The sequence below is a fragment of the Rhinatrema bivittatum genome, chromosome 6, assembly GCF_901001135.1.
Source record: "Rhinatrema bivittatum chromosome 6, aRhiBiv1.1, whole genome shotgun sequence".
NCBI lineage: Eukaryota > Metazoa > Chordata > Amphibia > Gymnophiona > Rhinatrematidae > Rhinatrema > Rhinatrema bivittatum.
In genome coordinates this window covers 25,085,048-25,092,275 of record NC_042620.1, presented here as the reverse complement: position 1 = coordinate 25,092,275, position 7,228 = coordinate 25,085,048, and positions in this window count along the sequence as shown.

Genomic DNA, 7,228 nt, shown 5'->3' with positions numbered 1-7,228 from the left:
AAAAAATGCTTTTGAATAAACAGTGGAACGATACCAAATGATTATACACCTAGTGCTTGAATAAACGCTGAATTTGCCTGAGGCCCATTGCGTGGCGAGAGCGATGGATTAAATTCCATTTGCACTAATACTGATGGTATTCGTTCCTATGCAATTAGTTTATAAGGATAATTTATTTAGTACTTTAAAATTATATAAAAAAGAACATAATACATCCTCCTTTTTGTATTGAGTGAATTGGTAGGTGAGGATATTTAGCTTCTGTTGGATTGAAGAAATATTTCCTGACATTGGTTCTGAGTCTTCTCCCTGGAGTTTCATTTCTTGACCCTAGTTTTACTGATTTCTTTCCAACTGAAAAGGTTTGTCAATTGAGCATCATTAAAACCTTTGAGGTATCTGAAGGTCTGTATCATATCCCCCCTGCACCTCCTCCTCCAGGGTATACATATTTAGGTCCTTCAACCTCTCCTCATTTGATGGAGCTCCCCACCATCACCCTTCTCTGGACCACCTCCATCCTGTCTCTGTCCGTTTTGAATATGGCTTCCAGAACTGAACACAATATCCCAGGTGAAACCTACCAAGGACCTGTACAAGGGGATGGGAGTGAAATTTATGGCATGGCAGAATACCATAAGCTTGCTACGCAGACTGAATGGACCATTTGGTCCTTTTCTGCTGTCATATCTATGTATCTATGTTTCAACTTTGAAATCTTAATAGTCAAAAATATAAGGGCTCACCTACACTTTAAATTTCATCTTTCAGTCTGCTGACTGACCAACATCGTGTCAAAGAAATAGGAAAAAGAAAACAGCATCAATCATAGCAAAAAATGTACAAGGCAGATCTTCAGGCCATATTTTTTATAGACATAAAATGTGAAGCAATTTTTTTTTACCTGAGAGGCATATAGGAAAGAAATAGTACATAGGAAGATACAGCTACCCTAGAAGTGAGCATACTTTTCAGCATGATCCTGAAATGAACAAAACAGAAAATCTCGACCTCCTGGTATTTCTTACTTATCTGATGGATTTTCTTTTAGTTCAATAAGGAAAAAGCATGCATCTCAATGATTCATGTCTCAATATTTAGTATGAGAAAAATTAACTAGGTAAAACACCTCACTATGTAGCCCATGAAACGAAAAACAAAAAGCTGATAAAACATAAAGCACTATAGGTTAACCTAAACCACTTTTCTCTAATCATGTAATATATATTATACTAGTGAACTCTATGTCAGAAATTGTGCACGAGATGTCTAATCCACTGCCTCTTGCCTCGCAATGGCAACGAGCAGTATCAGAAGTGTGTGTACAAGGTCATTCACTGTTGGTTCCACAACCTAAATTAAATCATTCTCATGTTAGTTGCTACTAAATAGAAAACAAATTAAAAAAAATATGTGACAAAATGAACAGAACAACCCTTGTTAAAAATACTTATCTCAAAAATTCATTCTCTGCTGAGTAGATCTGTATTCTTGAACACTACCGAAAAGCTATTTGGCCACTAGTAAACCATCTAGAGACCCAACATAGGCCCATGCTTCAACGCTTCACTAGTGCCCACTTCAGGAGTCACAATTTCTGCAAAGTATAATAAAAATAGACCATTACAAATGGGAAAAACCACAAATTCCATACACACTAAAATAACGCGTCATCATATAACCAATCTCTAAATTAAATGCTGTTTGTCTCAACATGGTGCTGCCACTCAAAAGGATGCTGTCAGAACAGTTCCCGTACCTTTAAACTTATCATCCAATCAGAATCATAAGCCTCCAAGCAATAGAAATCAAGGCACAGCATCCTATATGCTATCACACTGTTCAGTGCTAATAGTTTAACAAATAGTGAACTGCAAGCATCACTAATGAGATGACAGAATTGTATTCCATTTATATCAGCAAAACAACCACTCTATTTCTTTGTTCAGTCCAAGTGGTGTACTTGTAATTTGTTATATATTGGCAAAACTATGCAGACATTGCAAGCTCATATGATTGAACAGCACAGTTCAATCTTATTCAAAGGAGAGAAGCATCACTGGTCAAACATTCGATAGTTGCTCATCATTCATTTGATCAGTTTACGTTTTCTGTTCTAGAGAAACCTATCATAAATTCTTATGAGGGTGACCTAAATGCTTTTCTCATTCAGAGGAAGCAGCAATAGATTTACTGTCTTAACCCAGTATGCAACCTAATACATATAGGGGTGGATTTTCAAAGGGTTACGTGCGTATATTGGGGTAGATTTTCAAAGGGGTACGCGCGTACACCCTGAAAACCTACCCCAAACCCCCCCCCTGCGCACGCCGAGCCTATTTTGCATAGGCTCGGCGGCGCGCGCAAGCCCCGGGAACTGCGTAAGTTCTGGGGCTTGAAAAAAGGGGCGGTCGGGGGCGTGGCCAGGGGACGCGGTTAGGGATTGGGGCATGTCCGGGGCTTGTGGGCGGTCTGGGGGCGTGGCCGAGTGCCCCAACACAGCGGCCTGTGTCGGGGCCTGCCGCGCCAGCAGTAGTAACTTCTCCGATAAAGGTAGGGGGGGTCTAGATAGGGCCGGAGGGTAGGAAGGGAAGGTGGGGGGGGGGGGGGGTAGAAAGAAAGTTCCCTCCGAGGTCGCCGATTTCGGAGCGGCCTTGGAGGGAACGGGCAGCGCGCGCAGGGCTCGGAGCGTGCAAGTTGCACAAATGTGCACTCCCTTGCGCGCGCCGACCCCGGCTACGCGCGTATCTTATAAAATCCAGCGTACTTTTGTTCGCGCGTATGTTTTTAAAATCTACCTCAGCGTATAATGATCGTGGTGAATGGGGCTGAGCTGCATGCATAGTGGTTGAAAATGGACCCCAAGTATTTATGCATTTTAAGAGGAATTACAAAGAGGTAAAATACCCCAAATCACATCAATACATAAAGGGGTAGATTTTTAAAAAAAGCGCGTTCGCGTACTTTTGTTTGTGCAGCAGGCGCAAACAAAAGTACGCTGGATTTTATAAGATACGCGCGTAGCCGTGTGTATCTTATAAAATCTTGGATCGGCGCGTGCAAGGCTGCCGATTTTGGGCAGCTGGCGCATGCCGAGCCGCGCAGCCTGCCTCCGTTCCCTCGGAGGCCGCTCCGAAATCGGAGTGGCCTCGGAGGGACTTTCTTTCGCCCTCCCCTCACCTTCCCCCCCCTTCCACTACCTAACCCACCCCCCCAGCCCTATCTAAACCCCCCCTTACCTTTATCCATGGATTTACGCCTGCCGAAGGCAGATGTAAATCCGCGCGCACCAGCGGGCTGCTGGCGCGCTGAGACCCGACCCGGGGCCTGTTCCGGAGGGCGCGGCCATGCCCCCAGAACGCCCCCGGGCCTGCGCCACGCCCAGGGCCCGCCCCCCAAACGCCATGCCACGCCCCGGGCCCGCCCCCAAACGCCGTGCCACGCCCCCCAAACGCGGCGTCACTCGGCGATGCCCCCGACACGTCCCTTTCAGAAACCCCGGACTTACGCGAGTCCCGGGGTTCTGCGCGCGCCAGCGGCCTATGGAAAATAGGCCGCTGGCGCACAAGGCCCTGCTCGCGTAAATCCGGGCAGATTTACGCAAGCAGGGCTTTTAAAATCCGCCCGAAAATGCATGACAAGTCCACATAATAAATGGGAGGGGAGAGAAAAAAAGGAAAGAAAAGAAAATTCACAAAGAAAAGAAAACAATTCCTAATCAGGCCACTAATTCATATCACATCCAACCTCCCTAGGCATCAACAAAACATAAGAAAATGTAATTCACCACAAACATCACCAAGAAATCTCTCCAGATACAAAGGGTCAGAAAAAATATTCATGCATTTCCATAAGAAAATATAATGCACTGTCACAGGGACTTAAAAAGTATCTCCCAATGTATAACCTGCTTTTTAACTGAAGGAAATATTTCCTCCTAAGTTGTTACATGGGTTACATCAGGAAAAATTTAAATGTTATGCCCACAAAAGAAATAATTCTTATATTGATTAAGAACCAAGTCCTAGAGATAAGCTCACTGTCTCACAGGTCTCTAAAGTCGAGGTGGTGCTGTGCTATGCAAAACAGCATTACTGTGATGATGGTAATAATACTGGTGCGCTATTAGTGAAAGCAGTAAAGTGAACGGCCTCATGTACCCACTTCTATAAATTAAAGACAAGGCAGGGCGGGACTACTAGTGACCCCAGGACATGAGTATATTGATCAGGGAATTTCTTGAAAATTTGTACAGGATTGCACATGAGTGCAATGGTAGTCGGCTGCAGGTTATTTTGGATGGTATTCATACTCCATGGATTCTGATGGAGGCAGTAGATGATCTAAAATCCCTATGAATGATCAGGAACTTCAGGCAACCATTAGAAGCCTGCCTGCTGGAAAAAGCCTGTGCCTGCATAGCTATCAAATTGACCTATAAAAAGTGTGGGGGAAATAATATCCTCTTCTTAAAAGAACTATTAATCATCTTCCATCCTCAGCTTCCTCAGTACAGGAATTAAACGATGCCCATTTTGCTTTAATGACAGTTGATGAGACGAAGATGGATTCCTATTGTCCAGTATTCTTGATTGATACCAATATTAAGATATTGGTCAAGGTTTACAACAGTGACTGGTGTAATTAATACCTCTCAATATCCATCCTGATCAGACAGGCTATATCAAGGGGAGGCGGCTCTTTAACTCTTACACTGGGCTAGTAATGAAAATTGCCAGGGGAAGTTATTGTACTAGATGCCATAAGGCATTTGACAGGGTCCAATGGCAATATTTGCTCCTCGTACTGGAGAAATTTGGCATACAGGCTGAATTAACAGTTTGGATTTGGGCAGTTTATACATCTCTGCAAGCCTATATCCAGGTTAATGTCATTCTGACTGTCTTTTCTTTATCATATCAATTAATGCCTTAATGTGAAGAGCAGTCAGTAGTATGCAAAGTTCAAAAACTCCACTTCAATTACTTAAACTATTTATTTATTTATTTATTTATTTATTTATTTATTTATTTAAAACACTTATTACCCGCCACTTCCTACATTCAGAGCAGGGTACAATAAGGAACACATACAGACAACAGAGAAGGAGGGAAAGGGCAATGCAAAATCTTTGGGGGGGAGGGGAGAAAACAGACGAGCATTGAAGGACTGGGTTCGGTTGTGCTAGGGTTCAGGAGAGTTGAGTAGAAAACTAGGTAGCATCCTCTGAAAGGAGGCAAGTTGAGGGTAGTCCGTTGTCATCTTGGTTGGGGAATGCTCGCTTGAAGAGGAAAGTTTAGGGATTTTTTTGAAGAAAGCTCTTTCTCGGAGACATCTTATTGCCTTCAGTAGGCTGTTCCATAAGAGGGTCCCTCAGAGAACAATGCGCATTCTCTGGTTTCTTCGCGATAAGAACATAAGAAATTGCCATGCTGGGTCACACCAAGGGTCCATCAAGCCCAGCATCCTGTTCCAACAGTGGCCAACCCAAAACTAAGTATATCCCATGCTACTGATGCTAGTAATAGCAGTAGCTATTTTCTAAGTTAACTCGAGTACTAGCAGGTAAAGGATTCTCCTCCAAGAACTTCTGGATATCTGGACCCGTGGTCTGACCCAGTATGGTATGTCCTTATGTTCTAATGCAGCAGAGATATCGAGTAGACATAGGAGGAACCGAAGAACCATGGTCAAATTCGCGATCACTGTATCAAAGCTGGATAGCACTAGCAATTCAGCACTATGGTGCTTCCTGATCGTGAACTGGTATTGATTGAGGATATTATTTGATTCTATGAAGATGCAGAGTTGGTAGAGAACTGTGGATAGGGTGGATATTGGACAATAGTTGGAGGTGATAGTTGAATCCGCAGTCGGTTTATTGATTATAGGTCAGACTGAGGCTTGTTTTAGGATATCAGGGACAATGCCATGTTGTAGTGATGAGTTTATAAATTTAGTGACAAATGGAACAATATCAAGTTTGATCAATTTGAGTAGGGATGTATGGCACATGTTAAGGGGGGTGGACGAAGGTTTCGGGTTGTTGATGATCTTAGTGGTATCCAATGTTGTGAATTCATCAAAGTGTTCCCAGGTTGGGCTTGAATTTCTGGATCACTTCATTCCATCAGAAGTGGATTTATTGAATGTGATAATGATATTTGCTGTTTTGTTGGTAAAGTGAGTTCATCCCCGTGTTGGTGGGAGAAGAGTCAAGGAAGACGAGCTTGGGTTAATTATATTCTTTACAGAGGTATATAGTTCTCTGGGATTGTTTTGTGTGGCTGACAGTTTCTTGTAAATGTAGGATTTCTTTGCAGCACTGATGGCCTCTTGGTATGATGTCAATTTATAATTGTATAGAGTTTTATTTGTGTGGGATGGGTCTTTCTCCATTTTCTCTCATATTTTCTCAGCTCACAGTTTTGGAGTGGAGTGTAGTATTGTACCACTGTGCAGATTTGTTTCTTTTAGTTGAGTATGGTTTCAGAGGGTCCAGTTGTCGAGTGTTGATGCAAGGGAGGAGTTCCAGTATTCAAAGAGTTTTTCTAGCGAGTTACAGGAGATATTATCTAGAATCTGAGTGAGGATGGATGTAAGTAAGAGCCACAGGGTCTGTATGACCTCAGTTCATGGTTGTGGTACTAGATCCATGGGAGATTTGATCTCAAGATTTGGGGTTGAGGGCAAAGTTGATAAGGAAGTGGTCACTCCAATGAATTTCAGATATGTTTATATTCAACTCATTTATGTGAAAGCCCGAGGAGTAACAAATACTAAGTCCAGGCAATTGCCTTTCTTGTGCGTGGGGGAGGAGATGATTTGCTTCCAGCCACAAGAAAGAAGGTATCTAAAATAATATTGGTGGGAGCTGAAATATTTGAGGCTGGTGGGTGAGGTGAAGTCACCTAGGATTACGGTTGTTGATGGATTCAGGTTGAGATTAAGGATTGCTTCACTCAGAGGGAGAGCATTATTGGCAAGGAGCCCAGGAGGGCTGTAGGACAGACAAAGGTTAATGTGTTGGGATTTTAGACATAGAAACTCGAGTAGGGCAGGGTAGAAACATCTACATAGTAAATTTCAGGTGGGATTTAAAGAATACAGCCAGACCTCCTCCTTTTCATCCTTTTCTAAGTCTATGAAAGTATGAGAGTAAGGTGGGCAGCAGCTCTGGAGGCAGCTTATGATGAGAATAAAGAATAGGGTAGTAGTTGCATAAATC